Source organism: Oryctolagus cuniculus, chromosome 10 (genome assembly GCF_964237555.1).
Source record: "Oryctolagus cuniculus chromosome 10, mOryCun1.1, whole genome shotgun sequence".
NCBI lineage: Eukaryota > Metazoa > Chordata > Mammalia > Lagomorpha > Leporidae > Oryctolagus > Oryctolagus cuniculus.
Window position 1 is genome coordinate 31923738 of NC_091441.1, and position 24844 is coordinate 31948581.

At 42.7% G+C, this 24844-nt stretch overlaps 1 protein-coding gene and 1 long non-coding RNA gene across 3 annotated transcripts in view; one reads left to right on the forward strand and one right to left on the reverse strand.

Annotated features, from left to right (window-relative positions):
- LOC108177141 (urea transporter 2) overlaps positions 1-24844 on the reverse strand; it is a 431437-nt gene that overhangs the window by 192645 nt on the left and 213948 nt on the right. The window lies entirely within an intron of this gene.
- Positions 1-24844, forward strand: part of LOC138844028 (uncharacterized) — a 78513-nt gene that overhangs the window by 8210 nt on the left and 45459 nt on the right. The gene's annotated exons all lie outside the window — the stretch shown is intronic.

The window sequence follows — 24844 nt, forward strand, 5'->3', positions numbered from 1 at the left end:
AGAGGGGAAGGGAAGGGGGAGGGGGTGGGAGAGGGAGAGAGAGAGGGGGAGGGAGAGGGAGAGGGGGAGGGAGAGAAATATTCCATCTGCTGGTTCACTCCACAAATGGCTGCAATAGCTGGGATTAGACTGGACTGAAGTTGGAGCCAGAACTCCCTCTGGGTCTCCCACATGGATGACAGGGGCCCAGGTACTTGGGCTATCCTCTGCTGCTTCCCTAGGTACATTATCAGGGAGTGGGTGGGAATCAGAGCAGCTGGGACTCAAACCAGAGTTCTGATGCAGCTGCATCAGGTGATAACTTTCACCCACTGCACCACAACACCAGCCCATTCTCCTTCCCTTTCAGAGCTCCCTTGCAATCAGGTGTCTGTTATTTCAAAGAAGGACAGGGAATACATAGAAAATAAGGGCTGAGTGGCAACAAGTACAGGGGGAAACTATTAATTTAAACCATCAATGAATCTCATAGTCACAGGCCAGGATTTAGACTTTAGAGCCAGGAGATTTTCCCAAATTGTTTTCAAAATATGGCCATATGAGATAACTTCCTAAATTCTTGATAGATGGAATTAAAAGACAAGTTTATTTTGGTGCAAAAGTTCTGAAGTCCATGCCATAGTTTTTTCTCACAATATGTATTTTCAATGAACTTTTTGATGTCCTCTCATATAAAACCATACATTTTCCAGTATGGCTGGCCATGTGTTGACATTGTATAGACACAGCTTAAAATTTCCACAACCTGCTATCAATAGAGACAGGAGACAGCTAAGATGTAACCCAAGGCAGATAGTCAGGAACACAAAGGACCCAAAAAACTCAAGCCTGAAGGAGCCTCCAGCCTGACGTGCAGAGAGATATGCCAGAAACAAAATGGCCCCACTACTCAAAATCAAAACAGAGAAATGAAAAGAACAGAATGCAGTGGCAGCTGGACCCATAGCTCCAGACACCAACACCCCAGCAATGAGACAGTGGGACTAACTGACACATTTGCAAAACCCTGTACAAACTTCCTCACAACCCAGAGGATATAAACACCTGACTTTCCCATATGGGCCACCTCTTCTGGGGGCCCCTCTACGTGCTTCCAGGAACTTTTGTTTTTGCTTTCTCTTTTTGCTCAATAAACTTTTCTTCCCACTCACCCTCCATCATCCATACTCCTCATTCTTCATGGTCATGGGACACAAACCCAAATGGCTAAAACTACAGATTCCTCCAACAGTATTCTCCAAGCCCCATATCTACATATCCTGGGTAATGTAGATGACATCGTCAGTGTATATGGGATGTAATGATTTTATCCATCTGGCCTAGGGATGATTCTTTAACAAATAGAAACTTAGAAAAAATATAATACTGGTAATAGCTTCCTTTATTGAATACTTACTTATAGTGGGAACTGTGGTAAGGGAGATTCTCTGTTTGTTTCACTTTTTAATTTTTATACAAAGCCTATCACATGTTGAAGTTTTTACCTCCAAGATATCAGAATGTGATCTTTTTTGGAAATAGGGTCAATAGATATAACTAGATATTAGCTAAGATAAGATCATACTGGAGTTTGGTGGACCCCTCATTCAACACAACTAATATCCTTATTAAAGGGGCTATTTGGACATGGAGACATGAAGGGGAGGATGAGATCAGGGCCATAGAGGATGCTTCTGTTTGACAAGGCAGGCCACAGACTGCCTGCAAACCACCAACAGCTAGGGGAGTGGCATGGAACTGGTTCTTCCTCACAGCCTCAGAAAGAACCAATTCTACCCACCCCTTGATCTCAGACTTCTGCACTCCAGAACTCTGAGACCATCAGGTTCTACGGGTTAAGCCACTGAGTTGGTCAGAGCAGAGTGTAAAAGTCAAGCAAAGCCTCTGCGCAGCGTTACCCTCATTCTATCAATAAGGAGGCTCAGAGAAGTGAAGCCACTCGCCCAAGGTGCACAGCTGGTAAGGGGCCAACACAGGATTCAAACTCAGTTCTGCAAGTTCTGCAGCTTTTCCCTGCACGACCAGCCAGATGTAACGGGAGTTCTCCTCAGCCTGGTTGTGGCAGCCAGACACCCCCATCGCTAACCCAGCACCCAGAGGCCACTCCTCTATTCGTCCTATATTTTTCCTCTGTCAGAAGTTAGCAGAACCCCAAACCAAATGCCAAGAGCTGACATTAGAAAAATAAGGTTTCCCACTTCAATCTTCTCATTTTATTTTATATGCTTAGCCCTGCCTGGGAATGCATTTGAAACACTCAAATACAGTGCATGTTTTCACACTATTCTGACAGAGTGAATCCCTAATCAGAAATGGGTGAGAAACAATTCAAGTTTAAAACTAAAGTACCCCCTCAATTATGAACTCTGTGTCCAGAGGACACCCCCCCCTTCCTCCTGGTATCCATCCATGCAGACTACACACACGCACACACACACACACACACAGAGAGAGAGAGAGAGAGAGAGAGAGGCATGCACACGTATGCACTAATGCACAAAAGTTGAACTTGGCCCTTTGACTGAAGCCAAGCAGACCAGATTCCTCTAGGGCCTCCTCATCTTACCATCTACCCAGCACTAAGTTCCAGTGCTCCCACCCTCAGGAGCATTCTCCACCATCTGTCCTGAAGCCAAGACCCATGGTGGTCCTGCTTCCACAGCCATGGTGTCCCTGTGTCAGGGTTTTGACTGGGTGGGGAAAGAGGGAGCCCTAGGGCAGCACAACAGTTGCCAGTTTGGACCTGATTCCTTTTCCAAATCATTTAAATCTAATGTCCCTCTGCAGGACAGCACTTGTAGACTTATCCTTGGAATCTCTGCATGAAAGGGCCTCTTCTCAATATTTCCCAAGCTGAGAAATTATGTAAAACTATATTTGAAAAAAGAGACCTTGTTATTTTCCCAACCAGTTAGGCTGGAACATTGGCATGACTAGGATGTAGTCAAAGAGAGCCAAGTAGAAGAGGAGAGAACATAATTGTACAAAAGAAAGGAGAGTCAGGAGCCAGCAGAAGCAGGGCAGCTGGTTCCAAACCAATGGTCCAGCCTCAAAGATCAGGCAAAAACAGGAGGCCAGAAATGGGGAGGGAGATCAATACCAAGTCAAAACATAACGCAGCACCAACAAGGCAGCCTTGGTATTCCTCTTACAGGAAGCTCTTTATTCTCCCAGATAGAGTAGGGATTAACAGCCAAGTCCTAGGGCAATGCCAGCTCAAGACCCAAGAACTCAAAGTGCCTGTCATCCTGGATTCTCATTTACAACTCCAGGTTACAAAAGGAACAACTGTTTCACTTTATTGCACAACATGTCTGTATCCCGGGTGACTCCTTGTGTTTTATCTTTGATATAGTTTTTTTTTTTTTGACAGGCAGAGTGGACAGTGAGAGAGAGAGAGAGAGAGAGAAAAGTCTTCCTTTTGCCATTGGTTCACCCTCCAGTGGCTGCCGTGGCCGGCGAGCTGCGGCCGGCACATCGCGCTGATCCAAAGCCAGGAGCCAGGCGCCTCTCCTGGTCTCCCATGCAGGTGCAGGGCCTAAGGACTTGGGCCATCCTCCACTGCACTCCCGGGCCATAGCAGAGAGCTGGCCTGGAAGAGGGGCAACTGGGACAGAATCTGGCGCCCTGACTGGGACTAGAACCCGGTGTGCCGGCACCGCAGGCGGAGGATTAGCCTATTGAGCCGTGGTGCCAGCCTTGATAAAGGTTTTGTTACCTCATTTATAGGTGAAATAGAGGCTCCCAGTGGCTAATTTACCAAGTGTCATGTATCTCTTCCGTGATTGTGTCCAAGTCCATTTCTGCATGTCCCATTCTTAGAACTCTGCCTGCTTTAGAAGCTGCGGTATTTAGACCCTGTTCTTTGTGGGTCCACTGCCCACTGACTGGGCATACTCCCACTTAACTTCTGATGTGAACATGTTGTCTGGTGCCTAGAGAATCCTTCTGATTTCTAACAAGCTGGAACAGTTTTGCTGAGAAGCAGTGAAAGGAAATCCTGGCTACCTGGCTTCATGACTGTGTGATTATAGTCCTGCAATTAGCAACCACTGACTGACCTGGCTTGGGGGGTGTGTGGTAGAGGTGAATGGAGCATTAATGGGCAACCACATGAGATGTACTGTATGTATTGGCAAATGTCGCTGAGAATTGCTTCTGGATTTGATCATGAACAAAAGCAAGAAGTTGAAAATCTTTAAAACCATGTCTATGGGAAAAGAACAGGCTAAGCTGCCCAAGGAGACCTAAATTCATGCCCTTCGGGAAGTCCCAGCCACCTATTTTTATTAATTTTTTGATTTGACCAGCTTGTAAAGGTCTCTCTTTAGTGTCCTGTAAGCCACCATATTATAACTGGATTTGTATCATGTCAAAGTAAACCCCAGAAAAGGGAAATATTCCGTAAACCAGTCACTGCACCTTGAACCTAACTTTCCAAAGCTAAATTGCTCTTTTATAAGGAAGTGATTTTGCTCAGAAGAACAAAGCATGGGATCTCCAAGGATTGCTCTGTGTAGGGCAGAGCCTGTGGGAGACTCTGCTAGGTGTGAATGGTGAACTGGCATCATTTCTTTCCCTGGAGTTTTCTCTTATCTTTTGGGTCTTTCACTCTGTGATCCCTGTGCCTGCCCACAACCCCAACACTGTGCTAACACGAATAGGGTGCCATCCCTTTTCAGACTGCACCAAAGGTAGGCAAAACTCTTTGCTGTGTTTTTCCTTAGTAGTACATCATGGAGACCAGCCTATACTATTTAGATAAATATGTGTACTATTTTATTGGTATCTCTTCCTCACTAGGCTCTAAGAATCACAGGAGCAAGAGCATGGTTGGTTGTGTTCATTCCTACATCCTGTGCACCCATCACAACACATTGTAGATGCTCAATCAATAACTACTTGTTGACATTTTTCAAAATGCAGACAACATGAGAAGCAGTAGAATTTCTTTTCCAAATGCTTTACTGAGCACCAAATCCCTTATTCTAATCAAAGCTAATGACATGCTTGAATCTGATCAGCAAACCAGGTACTTTTATGTGGATTTCTATGCCAGGACTGTTTTTCCATTTCATCTTGAGATGCAAGAGGACCTTGGGGTTATATAGGCTCATTGAGAAAATTAAGGAAATATAGTACAGAAACTGCCCAGTGCCTGATGTAGGAAATAATGCACTAGATGGGTGTCCCTCATGGTTCCCTGCTGGATTCATAGACAGTTAAGTTTCTTGGCATCAGAGACTCAGGTTCCTGTAGGGCTTCCTATCATAGAACAAACACAAGCCTTTAGTTTCCATTTTCTTGCTGACAATGAGGATACTTTTACTCTTGGAATGACATAATTCATTCTCAACTTGTTTGAGTGGAAGTGGTGGTGTTTCACCTCCATCAGGACAGGTAGTTTTTAAACAGTTTCTTTGGTTATTATAAATTTTATTAAATTACCAGAGTCTTATGACAAGATGTCTTTCATTCACAAATTCACTCTTGCTCTTTCTCTTTCTCTTGTACACACAAGAACACAAATGAACACACAAACACACACCACACCTTTCTTTAAAACTGCCCCTGAACTCTCTCAAACCAGATGGAGATAACAGTAGGTGAATCCTCTTCACTGTGGACATTAATATTTTCCATGCAAACAGGCACTCTTGTGGTTGTAATAATAATAGTAAGCCCCTTCTTCCCCCACCCCCACCCCCCATCTCACACCACGATCTGCCTCAATCAGTCATGCAGAAGGATGCTGACTGGATGCCTGTTGTCAGAGGAATGATTTTAGAGATTTAATTCAAGTGATTTTATTTAACCAAATTCAACAAACATACATCAACACCTACCATAGGCAAGTTAATTTACTACATTGTATACTTGCTGGATGTCTGTTCTTACTGTTCTATGTCCTTGAAGGTGCTATGCTACTGTTAATTTCTATAGTTTCAGAGCCTAGCACAGTCCCTAGGTTTTTTTTTTTATTGTGCAGTATTTTACTTGATGTAGGACTGAAGAGAGAAGGGTGACAGGAAACCAAGGGGGTATGCATATTTAGAACCCAACTTTTCAAGGTCCTTGGAAGGCAGTAGTGTTTCACATACACCAACAATGGGCATTGTGCTTCTTCTGGGAATTGTTATCATGCAAGAAGTTACTTATTGTCTTCGAATCTCAGCATCCTCATCAATAAAGTGGGAAATGCTGGGTGATTTTGAGGGCTAAGACATTGACGATGTGGTTAGCAGGGATTCCAATGTAGTGAGCACACAGTATGAGGACAACAGCTGCCTGCTGTTGGTTAAGGTGGATGCTGGTGGCTAAGTTCTTTTAGTGTGGGTCTGGTGTGCATGGGAAAGACAGATAGGGGCCAAGTGGGATGGGGGTGGCTAGGGGCCGGAGGATGTGGTGACTCCCAGATGGGAAACTTGAATGGGACAGGGACTTTACCAGTGTTTCCATCATGGTGCCATACCTGGCTTTTGGAGAGGAGCTCATTTGCCCATCAGCAGGAAGAGAAAGTAGCCTGGGTTCCTGGGTTAATGACTATCTCCATGAGATGGGTTCCCACTGTCTGAAAACAAGGATAGGTCAGCTCTATGGCCCCACTCTCTTTTCTTCTCCCTTGGGCTCTGAAGATAACAGCAGTGTCTTAGTTAATTCTCTCTCTGGTAGCTTTTTACTAATTTTGGAGTTCAACATCAGCCCTCAAGGACCATGCTAGAAAGACAATATGAATGAGAGGGAAATGGAAAGAAGATAAAAAGGAAGGACAAGCAGAGACAAGTTTGTGTGTGTACATGCATGTGAGGCATTGAAAGGGAAGATAGGGCAATAGAAGGAAAAAAGAACTCCAGGGGCAGGCATGTGGTGCAGCACTTAAGACACCACTAGGAACAATTGCATCCCATTTTGGAGCATCTGGGTCCAATTCTCAGCTCTTCTCCTGATTCCAGCTTCCTAATAATGCACATCTGGAAGGCAGCAGGTGATGGCTAAAGTACTTAGGTTTCTGAAACCCACATGGGAGACGTGGATTGTGTTCTCAGTTCCTGGCTTCAGCCTGGCTCAGTCCTGGTTGTTGTACGTATTTGGAGGATGAACCAGTGGTTGGAAGATCTCTTTGAAACAAAATAAATTTTAAAAGAAAACTCCAGCTTCTGCTTTCTCCTTCCCAATGTTTCCTAAATTCCTGAGTAAGGGATCAACATATTTTGAGAGCAAAGAAGTTCAAGTGTATCTTTCATTTCCATTTTCCCCTTAGTTCGACAAAACCAAGTCCCTTCTCCCTGACATTTGCATTTTGCTGTGAATACACATCTTTTAGTTTTATCCACTATCCTTTCTCAGTTTGGGGTCCTATTGGCCCCTCCACTTTGCTTTAATTATCTAATTACTGAAGCTATCCCACTTATTTACCCAGGAAATCAGGGCTGTAAATGCATGGATTTATCAGTATCTCAATCACCTGTCACTTCTGTGGAACAAAAAAGGAAGGCAATGAGAATGCTGCAATTTGTTTGAATCAACATGCTTCTCCCAGTCACTTCAATATTTTCAAACTCCTCTATGAGCAGATAAGAATTGTGGGATGAAGCCCTGGGAGCAGAGAAGAGAAGAGTGATGGTGGCAAACATAGTGAAGACTGTTTGGAAGGGTCTTCTCCTGTCTCTGTAGGGTTGACCTGTAATGTTTTCTTGATTTTTCCTAAAATTCTTCCCTATTCAGCTCTCCTTTTTTGTAGAGGGAACACATTCATTGTTGTCCCTATCTAAGAGATGCAAAGGGCTATAGGGGCATCAGAGGACAGAAAGGTATTCTACAGATCCAGCTGTTCCTACACAGAGAACTACACTAGTTTTCTGGAGTCACCTGGAATGAGTCCATTTTCTCATTAACCTGAATGCCCCTGATGTAACTAAAAAAAGCTAGTTTTTAAATATGTAAATGATATTATTTTTTGCAGTCATTTCTCATTCACTATTCTTGGCATTTCACTCCAATTTATCAACTTCTCCATTAAAGGGTGGTACCTCCAAGTTTAATACAAACTCCAATGGTGTCACATTCATGAAGGGCAATCACCCCCCTCTCTCTGGGTATGGAATCACTGTTAATAGAAACCCCTTGTATGTCCTGTTTCACTGTTAACCAAGTCATCCCTACCACATGCTTCCTTGATGTTCAATTTCTTAGAAACCTAAGCACAGGAATTTGTATTTAGCCTTATAAATTTTAAGTTCAATTTGGCCTGTTGTACTAGCCATAGCAACCCATTTGTATCAAGATATACCTCACAATATATTTACCACTTTACTTAAATTGTAGTTTGTTGTAGTCTCATCCTAGCTATTAAGGCTATTAACTGCAACAGTGTTCATATAGATCCCTGAGACAATCCTCTAGACACTACCCAATGGGTTGCTATTGCTCTATTAATCAGTATTTTCATGTCTCAGTCAATGGAAAACTCTGGCACTGGAAGGTCGCAAGGGCTCCATAGTTGTTGATATTCTTGGTATAAAATAAGAACGATGGTCAGTCTTACCAAAATTGTTTTAGTACTATGCCAATTTAGAAGAGAGCTCAGTGGAGTATAGGCCCATCTACAACTTAACAATTTGTATTTTTTGGTGTGTGTGATATAATACTAGCTGATGAGGTACTCACTTTTCAGACATACATTGCTCACCAACACACTGTATAATAACAGATGTAATTGACCTTTTCTCCAAAATAATTTAGAACACTCATTTCCTTTGCCTTCATTTTGGCTGATATCTTCATGCTAGCATATTTCTACCTATGAACTTGGTCAAAGTAAGTTTATCTGCACGACTTCGAAGAGTCTGCTTCTTCTCCACTTGGCAGCATGTGGTAAATGAGGGTATTTCTGGTATGATTTATTGTATCACCTTCCAGGAAACTCTAACTTCAGAGACGACCAGATTGCAGAAAACTGTATATTAAAGTTCCTCTTCCTATCTCTGGGCCCAGGTGGAGAGGACAAATGGATTCCTACCTGACTACAAAATATGATATATTATTATAAACAGAGTCTTGAATTATAGAAAATACTAGTTAGCATAATTACATTACCATATTTTTATATGGAGATTATTATTCAAATACCAAACAGGCAATCTTCCATTGGAAAAAAAACCAATAAACACTCGCAATCTTGACTTCCACTGTTATGGATGTCATAGTATAAAACAATTTTAAAGTTTAAAACCCATTACATTACAAGAGCTATTCACTTCAAGTAGGTGGCAATTTGCTTCTTTTTTTCATCCCACGTTTTGATAGCTATTCACCTCTATCAATTCTTATCTTGCCCATTCTTTAGAAACCAATTGCAGTTTAAAAAGTGCCCATCTATTTCTGATTGAAATCTTCACATGCTGGTTTCTTAAACTATTTTTCAATCTCTTAATAAAATAGATTGCCTCCAGGCTGCCAGTTAGTAAACCTGCTAACAATGCCCTGATTCCAAGTAGTGCTTGGGCTCTAGGGTGTTCCCTGCATTTGATTCTGTCCAACAAATTTCAGGTTCCCAGTGGAGCTATCTGCATGTGCAAACAGTTTAGTGGATGAAGCTTATTTAGAATGGTATGATCAACAACAACAAAGCTATGCAGGATTTCCCGATTAAATCGAGTTAATCTGCTTCTTTAGTTCATGAAATATAAAATAGGTCTTCCAACTTTTCCCTTAGTTAACAATTTTTGATGTCAGCATTTCAGAGCTGTCAAGACTGAGTTTCTCCTCCTCTTGGGGGACAACCTCCATTTGTAAGAGGGACTCTCAACCTATGGGACTTGGAGCAAATACTTCTTAAGGATCCATTCTGAGGCTAGAAGTGAATCCAATCAAGGAAGAGAAGATAATGTCTGCCCCCAAAGACTTGTATAGGACATAATCTACAAAGTTAAGGGGGATGTTTAGATACGGGATCCACTGTGATGAGAAGATGTAAGAAATAAGGGTTGAGAGAGTGGTTCCCAAGCCCAAGAATATCCCACAGAGATAGGGAAGAGGACCTGTTAGGTGGAGAAGACAAGCTGGGTTTGAAGAAAGCCACAAACCCAGGGATAAATGTTTTGAGCATGAAGTGAATTGAAGGCATAGAGAAGGTGGCCAGACCAACCCCTGTCCCTTTCCCATCAGCCACCTTTCCCCTCTCGCAGGAGGAAACACCATACTTCATTTCCTTTTTAAAACCATGGCCATCCACAGCATCCACTCAGGATCTCTATGCATCCCATAGCCTTTGTCTTGTTGTTAGACAGGGCTTGAATGTCGTGGGACCTTAAACTATATCCCTGTCTTTTTTGAGGGGCCTGCAGTCCCTCAGATAGTAATTTAGTTTGGATCATATTTATTTAAACTTTTTACCAACCCCCAAATACAGATATTAGGAAACTTTACAATAACGCATAAAATAATGTATTGATATCTGTCAGGAGCAGGGTGCTGCATGTTCTCAACTGTCTTGATCCTTTCAGCCCAGTCACAGGTACAAAGTAGAGAAGTGTGATAGAAAAAGGTAGGTACCATAGAGAATAGGATGGAGCTCTGCTGTTTCAGAGCTAAACAAAGAGAACACATTCATATGAAGAATTAGGGAGCTGAATGCATTTGAGATGACTTAAAAATGACTAAAGCTTTTATAGTCAGCATAGAAGAAGGTAAGGGACAAGTATAGACAAAACCATGGACAGATGCAAGCTGAGATTACATTCAAGGCAGGCTCTGTTTGGATAACAGTATAGGTAACACAATTTATCAATTATAAAATAATATCTATTGCATGCTCTCTCTCTTACAGGTACAGCATTATGCTCTGTAGAGGTACTATTTTGCATAATTCCTACAACAGCACATGATAAGGTCTTTGTGGGGAAACTGAGGCTTGGGGAGGCCAAGGAGTTACCTGTAGACCCTCAGTAAATGTTGGAAGCAAAACTCAAACCTTAATCTACATTGAAAAGGGTGTGGTTCATGGGAGGTAAAGATGTATTTTGAGGACGCAAAAGAAAAAAGTTGATGGATACCATCTCCAGAGTGAAGAGAAGGTAAGGAGGGGGCTAGAGACCCTCTGAGTGTCGCTCCCCCTCTTCGTGGAGGAACGACACTAAGCCCTGCCTAGGCTTCATATCCGAGTCACGGCCCCATTATGTCGCTCCCCCTCTTCATGGAGGAATGACACTAAGCCCTGCCTAGGCTTCATATCCGAGTCACGGCACCATTATGTCGCTCCCCCTCTTCGTGGAGGAACGACACAGGACCCTGCGCTGTTCTTTTGTCTGCTCGGCCCTCCCCGGGTTTGCTGCTGGTTCTTCCCGGGTTGGCTACTATCCCTTCCACCTCCGTGGAAGGGCAGTTCCCCCTGGCCACATTCCCCACTTCCGCAGGGGAGCGGCACACTGCCAGCCGGCTTTCTCGGGGGGCTGCACAGGTGTTCCCTCAGATGTTCCCGGTGCATGCCGTCTCTCTCCTCCTTTATAGTCCTCCTCCGCCAATCCCAACTCGGCTGCCCACACGCCGAGTACGCTGCTCTCCTCCAATCAGGAGCAAGTCCTACAGTTTATTAGCTGAACTGGAGGCAGCTGTGCGGAAGCTGTTTACTTCTCTCCCAGCGCCATATTGTGGGAGAGCAGATGCATAGAACAAGTCTTAATTCCAGTAACTCAGTCTAGTCCGGATTGCTCCCCACATCTGAGCTCTTATTTATCTATCTATTTTTGCACAAATAAATGTTCCAAAGGTGTTTGTTAGCTAATATATAGGAATTAAAATCCCACATAAACTCTTGCACCTAAGGTTGGATTTCATGGTTCAAGGTCAACTGAGCTGAGAGAGGCATGGTGGTGCAGGCTATGCCTAAGGCATCATCAAATCACATAATGGGACCACATGATTCCCACCAGGCTTCACAGAGCATCCACAAGACCCTGTGCTGGGGAGACTAAAATGCTGAACACAGGCAGTTGGTTTGTGTGTGGAACAATGTGGGAATTGGGAACACATCACAGCTGACTCACAGGGTCAAATTCAGGATGAAAGTTTGGGGCTTGGATGTTAGGTTGTGGCATGGAAACTAGAATTGCTGATTCCTCCTGGCTCTGCCTCCCCTGAGCCACTGAGGCTGTTTTTCAGCCTGGAGGTCAGATGTCCTGACCTCTTGTGTTAGGATGCATGTCCCAGCTGCCTCCCTAGCTCGTGGCAATCTGTGAACCTGGGTGGGGTCTGATCAGGCACTGAGTATTCTGGACCACTTGTTAATGAATCGCCTTTTTAGTCTTCTATAACTCCAGATGCTTCATTCAGTCACCTGGTCCCCCCTGCCCCTGCAGCCTTATCATTCTGCACAGGAGTGTCTTGTCATTTTCATTCCTTCATTGCCATGCAGAACACTGCACAGGGAGGGTGCCATGCTGGGAGTGTTGTTATCCTTTCTAACACTGCTATTTTTATTATAAAAGATGGGGAACTAGTAGGAGGTTAATGGCTGCTCAGAATAAAAACAAATAGTGGCTAAGATCAAATATTCAAACGAGGCATTGTCTTGCTGGGGAAATGATAGTCAACAGCAGAAGCTTTGTGCTCATCTTCCTCTTTGACTACATAAATCAAGGGCTGTGTGTACTCAGCTCCTTGCATCAATGCTGCCTTCTATTGTCAGGTGACCTAACAAAAGACTCTTTAGGAAAAAGAGAATTCTCCAATGGTCAAGGGCAGTTTGTTTCTTCCTCTCAACCTCACACTTCCCACTGCCTTCATTGTACGCAATGGATCATTGTCTTGGGTTGATTTCCCTGGGCCCCTTGCAAAACCTAGTCCTTGAGCACTAAGGGATGAGTGATCAGGGCTGGTCATTAGCTGTAGGCTGTAGCTGATTTGTGGGTAGGGCTTAATCCATCTGCTTAAAGCACCTACACATATCATTGTATGCATGACTTACAGATTCTAACTGTGCCATTCACTTAGGTTGAGGGGGTACCCTAACCTCCTGCTTTCTAAGCTCCATGCCCCCCAACCATTCTGCTTTTTTGCTAAGTGGTTTTCACAGAAAAGAGGAAAGAGAGCTAACATTATTTGGGTCCATTCTATGTGCTAGGCATTGCAAAAGGTGTTTTGTCCAGTTTACTTCTTTTGATAATCCAGCAAGGTCTTACTATCTTCATTTCACTGTAAAGGCTGTAAAGACACTGAAGCGCAGAGAGATTTAATGAATTACCTAAGGTCACTGAACTGGTAAGTGAGGGCCCAGGGAGCTTGCACTAGTCAGAAAATGCACACTCACACACAGAACACCATTCCCTTGCAAAGCTTGTAAATCCATTTTTCTTTATATAAAATCTGAATTCTTTCAACTTCTCTTGAAAAAGAGAGCCAAACAGTGATTGTCATGTTACTGTGGTGGTTAGTAGTAGAGTTGCAATGAACTTTCCAGATCACTAATCCAGCGTTCTTTCTACAGCTTCATTTATAGCTGTTACATTTGTTGCATATTTGTTACAAGGATTGGAGAAAAACAATAAACATGGTTCCTACCCTCCCAGCACAAACAATATCTATAGAAATCGATCTACCTTGCTGATCAGCTTTATATCTTGTCTAATTTCTAACCCAGATGAAATGTTCTATGACTTTTTTTTCCAAATAAATGTTAAGAGATCTAAAGTAGATGGTGTCAGGTTTTCTACTTCAGTCCTCATCGTCCTCCTAATACTACTGTATCATGCCGGGGTCCTAAACTATCTTCCTGGAGTCCCTCCTTTCCCTGAAATGTTATCCACATCCAGCCAAAGGGGAGCCATTGAACATGGGCTCACACTGGGCAAGAACTAAACATGGTCTCTCAGCTGCCCATTGCACCTGTCAGCTCCACTGATCCTCAAATCTCTTCTTTGTAGCTAATGAGCAAACTCCCTTTTTACCAGCATAGAAAGACCACCCACCTCTCCAAGTCTTCTGTCTCTGGATTTCATTCTGATGCCCTACCCACTTCCCATCTATAGTTCTCTTCCACAGAGGAGCCAGTCCAATTACTCTAATCCGTGGTGATGTCTCCCTTCTCTCAAAGCCTTAGTTGGTGCTATTATGTTATCACAACAGTCATATCATTTCCCTTGTGTAAGTTTTGTTTATGCAACTTGATTTATAGCTAGGACATTAAAGCCACGTCTTTTGCTTTTCTCTAAGCCCTTGTAGGAAATATCCAACAAATATAACGGCTAAAATGATGCTGTAGAAAGAAGAAAAAACACACTGTCATTCATTCAAACTCTGCTAACCAGCTATGTGATTTGGGGCAAGTCACATAACTATAACAGATTATTTTCCCATTTGCAAAAATGATGATGTGTGAGCAGTGGAATTTAAGACCTTTTCCAAAGTTGAAACTATACTTTAGTAAAGTGATTAAACATTTGAAGAGATGAAGTTGCAAAGAAAGACCCATTCCCAACGTGAATTGCCTAACATACACATGGTCTGAGAATAGCTGCTGAGTGTAAAATACATGAGTGGAGGAGCAAGAGGTAGCACAGTCAGTTAATTAAAGCAGATTATAGAGTTTCCATAAAGCCTGAAAAATTCACTGGGCCAAGGCAACCTGTTCCTCAAGGAAGTGCCCTTAATTCTTTAGGGAGTAATGGAAAGAACTTTAGGGGGTAAAGGGAATCAGGTTATTTGTGTTCCACAGTCAGAGACCTTTGCTGGGCTTGGTTACAATGGCAGATCCCCCACACTGCTGAGATTCAAACTTAGCAACTCCAGGGGAGCCACTGAAGGAGACTTCCAGGTACCTCAGCATGGGACTTGGCTCAGAGGATCAAGCTCAAATACTTTCATTTTCTTTTCTCTCTGGACTCTTGCCAAAGACTAGACTATATTCATGAGGCTGAGGTGTATACAAAAATACAAATCAATTCTATTTTATAATTATTAGACCAGAGAGACCTAATTGGGGTTCTTAGGAGCTGCCTGCTCTCTGTTATACCCAGGTTCAACAGGTGGGAACTAAGGGATGGGCTAGGTTTCCTCCAAGACTTGCCCCGTGCTCCCTGGGGAACCCTTAGGAATGGGCAGGAAGATGGTTCACCCTGAGCCTTAGCAACACATTCTGCTTGCAGAGGTTCACCTCTCTCAAATCATATTGCTCCAAGACTGACTTCTGCCTGGCCAAAGCCAACCTCTAACACGGGCAGGTCTTAGCTGGGACTGTGGGCTCATTACAGTCTCTCAGCTTGATGGATTTAGCCTTTAAAAATCTAACAGTGAGTATTCATGAAATAATTGTATTTTCTACAAAATATTAAAACTCACATCATTTTATAAGATAATTTTAAACTCAATGATACATTAATGGACATCTCTTCCTGCCAATAAGTATATTACTTTAACACCATTGTCCTGTTTTCCCTTTTCTTCCATTATATAGTGTCTTTTTGGTCAGGATCATTTTTTCTCCAAAATAAAAGAAGTAAAGTCTGCTTTCTACCCTTCCACCTTCTCATGCCCTGTTTAGTCAGTGCACTACCTAATACTCAGTCTTCTCTTCCAGGTAGGTGCCATTTACAGGAAAAGTATGTGGATTTCTCCAATGAGAGCAACAGATGCCCATCTCTTCTTAGAAACCTAGAACCAACAGTAAGGGAGTCATCAAGAGCTGGAGCTCAAACAAGAACTACCATTATGTCAATCTGAGTGACTTCCAAGATTAATCTCTATGTGTCTCGTGTTTATTAACTTATTTAACTTATTTACTTTTCTTAACTTTGGTAGCAAGTGGGATGGGGTCTTTTGTGAATGCCATCTCAAGGATGGGTTCCATTCTGTCCTTTATTTTATTTTATTTTATTTTATTTTTTGACAGGCAGAGTTAGACAGTGAGAGAGAGAGACAGAAAGGTCTTCCTTCCATTTCATTTCCAGTTCATTCCCCTAATGGCCGCTACGGCCCGCACTGCACCAATCTGAAGCCAGGAGCCGGGTGTTCCTCCCGGTCTCCCATGTGGGTGCAGGGACCCAAGCACTTGGGCCATCCTCCACTGCTGTCCCGGGCCACAGCAGAGAGCTGGACTGGAAGAGGAGCAACCGGGACTAGTACCCAGCACCCCAACTGGGACTAGAACCCGGGGTGCTGGCGCAGCAGGCAGAGGATTAGCCAAGTGAGCCATGGCGCCAGCCCCATTCTGGCCTTAAACTTGCTCTTCCCTTCTGTTCATTCTGCCTACCCAGACATGCCATACCACTATGACATGGTCCCCTCCTTTCTGCTTTTCCAATTGTAACCCATATTTCAGGAGCAATTTAGGGCTTATGCGCCCAGGGCACCTCCCTAACCTCCAGCATCTAATGGGTGACTCTTTCTACCACCCTCAGGAACTTCTGTCTCCTGAGAGTCTGTGATGGCTACTGTCAGAGCTGCTTGTAGCTTTACATTCTTTTTTGCCATCTCTCCTTCATACTGCCAATTTTATGTACAATTTTTCTGTTTTAATTCTGCAAAGCACACCTTTATTTTACAGTTATGGTTTGTGGTCAACATTTTATAGCTTCTCAAACATGGATCATTTCTATCTAACAATCTGAAGAAGTGACACTGTGCCCTTGGAAGATGTTGTTTTATTTGGGTTGGATATAATACTGCTAAAATATATGCTATCTCATGGGACTGGCTGTGCTGTGGGTTTTCCCTGTAAATATTTAGCTTCCATCCTTAATTCCCAGGCCAGTGCTTCTCATGTGGAATGACACAACTTCCAGAAGTTGTGCAGGTGCAGTAGCTGGGTAATTTACATATAATCTCTCCCTCTGGGACTCCCTTTTTAGTAGGGTGAGTGTCTTACATGGAGTGATTGGCCTTCAATCCAGAGAGACTTGCTGGAAGCAGTGAAGTCTTTCTTTTTGGAACACACTGGTGTCTATTTGTCAAAGTCCTTTCATTCATATTGTTTCAGATATTCACTGTGCCCTTGTGGGAATGGTAGGGCAGTTATTTTATCCCCATTTGACAAATGAGGAAAGTGAAGCCTGGAGAGATATGATGGCTTGCTTAAGGTCACATAGTTGGCGGCCAAGCTAGGACCAGACGCCAGGTCTCTCGCCTGAGCTATCCTCTTGGCAACACACACACAGTGATGCTCTGACAACCATCTGTCTCTTCACATCATTTTATTTCTAAAATATGATCACATTTCTAATCCAATTTAATTCTCACAAGAGGCCTGGGAGAAACTCCTGGATGGGGGTTATCTGAGTCATGATTTCCAACCTGCAGCTAGGGAAACACACACAGAGACTTAAGAGACTTTCTTAGTCACATGTGGATCAGTGGATGGGGTGGGACACAGCTTGACCCACAGGTCCTCCAGGTGGAACTTTGACACCTGTCTGCACACACATTGAGTACTTCAGACATTGGTCTCCCTGCTTCCAATAATATTAGGTAGAAAGCATGAGAGTCAGAGACAACTTCAGTGTGGTCTTCAATGGAAACACTGCCATTCAAATGAACCTATCACTTGGTACTGACAGGCAGGTGTGCAAGTGGTGTGGTCCCCTAGAAAGAACTGGAGGTTGATGTGTGTGTGTGTGTGTCAGGGGGGAACCCTGGGCACAGAGCCAGGGTAAGAGCCAGGCCTCCTGATTTCTGGGACAGTGCTTTTATTCTAACCCCACTGGTAGAAGAAGTCAACAGCTTTCCTCATGAAGAGAAATTTAGTGAGTAGCAGATCAAAGCTTTGGTTTCCCCATGACAAGTACAAAGAATAACTCCCACATTCTTCCAGTGTAAGAGGCTGGAGTGTCCATTTTCCAGCCACTTATGTCCCCCAGCAGGTATCTTAGAATGACTTGGCTACTATTAACTGGGTAAAATGACCCACAGTCTTAACTCAGCCAATACAAATATTTCTACAACTCCGTGTTAAAGAAAGAATGAATACATTTGGCATCTTAAGAGGTGCAAGGAGGCTGTTGTAATGTGGTCATTCCCTGAGGGAGGATAGCAGATGGATCGATTTCCTGCTGTTGAGTTGGGTGGTCCAGAATCTGCAAAGCAGGGGCTTCCTCACATAGGAATAAGCGACTGACACAAGTTCCCTGGGGCAGAACCAGGATCCTGGGACAGCACTCTGCTTCTCTTAGAAAATGACCAACTTTGTTCAAGGGTTGTTACTCTATTGAGTATAAGATTAGTTCATTCAGCTGTGGTTTTTCAGTCCTACAATAAGAATGTATACCACTTGAAAGTCAATTTATAAACCAACAGTCATCTAATATGTGACTAGCTAATGTAAAGTCTAGTGAGGGAGGCCAGTACTGTGGTCTAGTGGGTTAAACTGCTGCCTGCAATGCCAGCATCCAATACAGCCACTGGTTTGTGGCCCTGCTGCTCCACTTCTGATCCAGCTCTCTACTAATGACCCAAGTGTTGGACCCCTGCAACCCACCTGGGAGACCAAGATGAAACTTCTGGCTCCTGGCTTCAGCCTGGCCCAGTGCGGTCATCTGTGAGTAAATTAGCAGATGGAAGAACTCGCCCCCCCCCCCATTTCTCTCTCTCTCTCTAACTCAGACTTTCAAAATAAATTAATTAATCTTTGACACAGCCTAGTGAAAGTCAGAGATAAGAGCGTCTTCTGCCTTCTGGAAGCCTACACTCCAGTTGAAAGTCATGAATCCACACTTAGCAATCTGAGCTAACAATGACAAGAAGTGGCACTCAATGAGGGATAGGAAGATTGGCACTGGTTGCTAGGAAAGGGAGAGTTTCAGGAGAGGTGAAATAGTCTGGAAGAATCTGAGGAGGAGGTGGAGGAAGGACTTGAGTTGAGGAATGACTGCAACATTGCTTGGGGATAGGAGGAGCGGTCATGGAGGTGTACCAAAGGTAAGAAGAGAGGTACAGGTGGGGCTGGCAGGAGAGTTGGATTGATCACTTTCCTGAAACACACTCCTTTTTCTTCCCAGGGATATACTCTCTCTCAATTACAAAATAACTACAGAAGGGAGTGGGTGGCTCAGGACAAATTTGCTTCCCCTTTCAGGGGCTCAAGGAGCATCCCAGATGGCAATGAATGAGAAACACTGTTCTGGAGTGGAAGGAGAGCCCACAGTTTTTCAGACAGATGGAATACTCCCTCCCCTCTCCTCCCCTTTAATATATCAGGACAGAGTTACCTATCTATAGGAAAGACCTGAAGTGAAATGGTGGAAACTGGGTTTTTGTTTTTAAGAGATCTATATGAGGTTAATGTAATGTTTGTCAACTAGAAAGCTCTAGACAACTACCATACTTCAGGGTTTGACTGAGAGGCCAAATTCTAAGACAGGCCACATTATTAGAAGGTATGTATAGTATTTTAGTGAGTACACTTGCATTGTGTGTATCCTTAGAGATAAACGCTCTATGAAATAACGAAAATCCTGTCCCATGGGACTTCTCAGCCAAGTCCAGCCACTGTTCTTAAGACAACCTATTCCACTGATATATTGGAGACGCATCTGAGGACTGGAAGCCTCTTGCTGTAAGGTTACAGTTCTAGAGTATAGGAAGCTATGGAATCAGGGTTGAGAAGAAAGGAGAAAGCACTGGGAGGTCAGGTAGAATTCATACTTGCTTTGCCTATTTGCAAAGTTCAAAGACTGTACTTGGTGCCCTCATCAACAGTTATTATTTTTCTGTCATTATTGAATTGATAGGTAATTATTGAATAATTACCTATCTCCTAAATCATTAATATAGGGCTGCAAGGCCATGTAAATTTAAGACTGAGTTGTGGAGGACCAGCATTTGGATGAGATATTACCATTGCTGGGGTCATTTTGCTCCTAGTATATTTGAAGCATCTTTTGAGATCTTCTGTTTATACTCCAAACATCACAGCTCCTAAGAGAGACTATATGTGCAAATGTGACCCTCTGAGATCAGAGTTGGCTTTGCCATTGGGTAGCCATGTCTGGGATGTGGTTGGTGAATTATGGTCTTCCATGAGGATTTGCTGAATGAATAGGAAATTCAGAAACAATCACTTAATGTCCCTGGGCTGAGTTTCTTCTTTAAAACAAGAGAATTAGTCCCTAGAAGTCTCAATTGACAGGGCTTCAATAGGATAAAGATGAGGTAATGGGGTTTAACACACTTTAAAAGTAAAAAAAAGTTCTGTAGAAAAACAAGTGGTTGCTATAGCAAACTGAATTGGACAAACCTATGACTAGGACCCTAGGAGATTTTGAGTCTTGTCCAACTCAGCTCATAAACAATAAATCTTGGGCAGTCTCCTACCTTCCCAGAGCCTCAGTTACTTCATTTGTAAACACATGATAATAGAAAGTGTTTACTTCACAGGGGGTGTTTTGAAAGTCAACGGAGATGATTATGAATTGCTCCTTTCTGATGACCAATGAAAAATTTACGGGTGTCCAACTTTTCATGCCTGCACTCAGCTGCAATTTAGGCAAGTTTTCCCCTGGAGAAGGAAAGCCTTTATGGGGAGCCCCAGGGCCTGCTGACCCTCCCTCCTTTCTTCCTGCCACTGGTCAAACACACCATGTGTTTCCCATTAGCCTCATCTTAGCATTCCCCCTCTGCCTGTGTTCCCTGCAATTATGGCTCACCATCTCCCGGATGCAAAGTCTCCATAGAATCCCAGAATATTAGAGCTGGATGGGATCTCTGAGTCTGCATGAGAATATTGAGGTTCAGAAAGTTCGTGTTGCTATTTGGTGGCCAAACCAGAACCAGATCTGAGGTTCAAGTTTAGTGTTCTTTTTATTGCACTTCATCTTAGGCCTTTTCAACATTGTACTTTTGAAACCTATATTATTACAGGAAATCCCATCTGCCCATGATTTGGCTATGATTCATAATTGATGCTGTTATATGAAAGCATTGCCCTCCTTCTCTCTACCTATTTCTTTAGAAGTCAGATCCTAGAGTGGCATTGGTAAGCATGGCTTAAATATGATGGGAAAAAGCTATTCCTCCCAGCTCCAGTTATTTCTCTCTTGTAGAAAACCAAGAGAGATAAGTAAATCTCGGCTGACATGATACGGTTCAACAAGGTACATAAAAAAGTGGAGCACCTGTGCACCTACACTGGAAATGAGGTGAAGGCACACCAATAGCCAGGAGTTCTACTCATTTTGTTTTCTCAACATGAAACATCATGTTAGAATTACTGTATACCATCACCTGTGTGTTTATGTTTCTACTTAGGACAAATAGATATGCTAGATGTCGTATTTGTAACATATTTCTCAAAACACATTTTTAAAAGAAGATTTTGTTTTGACATAAGCTAGTGTGGTTTCCAGCCTTAAGGCATTTGTTGTATGTGTTCCTAGCTGATCACATCCTGTGTTTGAACTTTACTTTCTTCATCTATAAAATGGGTGGGAGGATCCTCAGGGATTCTCCAACTAGAATACTCTGGTGCACCTCCTCAGTTTATGCCTGCTATTATTATTTTTTTAACTAAAATTTAATGAATATAAATTTCCAAAGTACAGAATATTGATTACAATGACTTCCCCCCCATAACGTCCCTCCAACCCACAACCCTCCCCTTATCCACTCCCTCTCCCCTTCCATTCATGTCAAGATTCATTTTTGATTCTCTTTATATACAGAAGATCAGTTTAGCATAGATTAAGTCAAGATTTCAACAGTTTGCTCCCACACAGAAACATAAAGTGAAAAATACTGTTTGAGTACTAGTTATAGCATTAAATCTCAATGTACAGCACACTAAGGACAAAGATCCTACATGAGGAGTAAGTGCACAGTGACTCCTGTTGTTGACTTAACAAATTGACACTCTTGTTTATGGCATCAGTAATCACCCTAGGCTCTTGTCATGAGCTGCCAAGGCTATGGAAGCCCCCTGGGTTCACTGACTCTGATAATTTTTAGACAAGGCCATGGTCAAAGTGGAAGTTCTCTCCTCCCTTCAGAGAAAGGTACCTCCTTCTTTGATGACCTATTCTTTCCACTGGGATCTCACTCATGGAGATCTTTCATTTAGGTTTTTTTTTTTCCCCAGAGTGTCTTGGCTTTCCATGCCTGGAATACTCTCATGGGCATTTCAGCCGGATCCGCATGCCTTAAGGGCTGATTCTGAGGCCAGAGTGCTGTTAGGACATTTGCCATTCTATGGGTCTGCTGTGTATCTCACTTCCCATGTTGGACCATTCTCTCCCTTTTTTATTCTATCAGCTAGTATTTGCAGACACTATTCGTGTTTATGTGATCCCTTTGGTTCTTAGTCCTATCATTAGGATCAATTGTGAACAGAAATTGATCACTGGGACTAGTGAGATGGCATTGGTACATGCCACCTCGATGGGATTGAGTTAGAATCCCCTGGTATGTTTATGCCTGCTATTATTAAACGTAAGAGTATTTTGAGATAGTAGTAGTCACCGAGCTTCAATGCAAATGCTGATCAACCTAAGGCTTCCTGAGCAAGGGTTCTCACCAAGGTGGATTGCAAACTGACTGTCAAGTGTTGCAGATGACCCTGCCTCACAGCTGCCCATTTCATGACAATCCACATAACCAGCTTTCAGAGGACATGATAATATAGCGTCTGGATTGTAAAACTGCTCATAAAACATTATGAGATTGTGGGAAGTCTAGATCCCTGTAAAGACAGTACTGGAATCTAACTTGAGCCTGCATGAGAAATAAATAATGAGCTATTTGAAACCATCATCTTTTCTCCAAATGGAGCATAGAGAGTGAAGATAAATGGAAATGCCATCAATTACTGTTTCTCCCAATGGGAAAGTGATAAAGATATTTAAATGACGTGTGACACAGTGGAATGTGAGTCCTAATGGAGGACCCCCTGTCCTTACAGAGAGGGATAATGTAGGTAATGGACTGAGTAGAAAAGTTAGGAGTGGAGAGCAATGAAAAGCCAGAAATGAGACTGGGGAAGCCAGGCTGAGACTATCCATGACAGCAAAATAAAAATTGGACTGAAATGAAGCACATGCTTACATGGTGTCTAATCTCTTATCTAAGTGGAAGCAGGACATGAAAAAAAAAAAAAAACCAGAGAATGAGGAGCCCCAAGAAAGGAAAGAAACATATCTCACATACAGTCTAAGTCTGTGCTCCTGGCCCCCTCACACACACTAGCTCCACTCCCTAAATTTTTTTCTATGTCAAAGGTAACAAACATCTCTCACTTCTCTATAGATTCAAACATGCTTGTCTATGGTTCCCAAATCCGCTGCATTTTTTTGGTGCAGTCCCAATATTCACACATTCATCTTTATTAGAATCTTCTCACATCTCATTTCCAGACCACCCTAACAGCCCCTGAACACTGGCCCTGGTTCTAGTTCCTTCCCACTTGAATTTGCCCATTATTCTCTTGCCCAGTGGTTCTCAACACCCCATTGGTCATGCTACTCTGCTGCTCAGAAACTTGCCATAACTCCCTGTTGCCACAGTGAATCGAAACTCCTGGACTCCTTAGCTCTACCTGCTGAGAGATGACATTTCCAACTGCTTTTTTCCATGGTCTCCTTGCTATACTACATACCTTCCTGTCTTTCCCACTCATTCTCATTTCTGTGGTAACCTGTTCCATTAGAGGTTTAATATCCTATTCAAGGACCAAATTCAGGACCTACAGAGTCTGGTGCTGATGTGTTTATTAGCTGGGTTTTTGTCATTGGGTTACAGGATGATCCACATTGTCATCCAAAGATTGGGGTCAAATGTAATTAATTTGTAGGCATTCATCTCTCTATTATTTAAGAGCTTCATCAGTGCTCTTCTCCATGATTGGTAAGGAGACCAGATTGGGTTCATAGACAGTCCATGCTACATGTCAATGCAATTTACTTTCACAGATTTCATTTTTTGAGAAAGGGATGCAAAGATCAATAATTTCAATACATATTTTTAAGGAAACGCAAATTACATAAAAATATTGATCATGAAGTTTGCCTTAGTGCATGGCTACTTAACAGATTTTGTCCATTCCATCTTCATGATATTCTAATGGACCTTTGTGAATGAATCCATTGTATATGTACTCAAACTTTTTAATGCTCGTTGTAGTTATAATTTATGTAATTTATTTAAATATTATGCAAAACTAGGAAAACAAAGCAAAGGGTGGTGTTTTGATCAAAATGAAGTAAATGGCTTTAGGAAAAGTCAGTAAATTGGAAATTGATAAAAAAATCAATATTTAATTGAGTGTGAGTGTGACAGCTGTGAGAGTTGTTAAAAATCAAAATGTCTGGAAGAATTCTGAATTCAGATAGCTCAGAAAACATATTTTACATTGTTGATTCACATTAAAGAAATCAGAACCAGATAATGTAAATGATGTACTTTCAGGAAATTATTTGGGAAAAAAGATGATAAAGTATTTTATTTAGAATATCCTTATTAAAAAGAATCTCACTGGGGCTGATGCTGTAGCGCAGTGGGTTAAGCCATGGCCTGCAGTGCCTGACTCCCATATGGGCATTGGTTTGAGTCTGGCCTGCTCCACTTCTGATCCAGCTCCCTACTAATTCTCCAGGGAAAGAAGTAGAAGATGGTTTAAGTGCTTGTTGCCCTGTACCCAGCGGGAAACCCTGAAGAAGCTCCTGTTTCCTGGCTTTGGTCTGGCACAGTCCTGATTGTTGTGGCCATCTAGGGAATGAACCAGCAGATGGAAGATCTCTCTTTATCTCTCTCTCTATGTCTCTCCATCTCTCTTTCTTTCAAATAAATAATATGTAAACAAATAAACACTACCTTTCAAATATTTTTTTTAAAAAGTCATTGATCCTACAATAAATGATTGGCAAACAAGTAT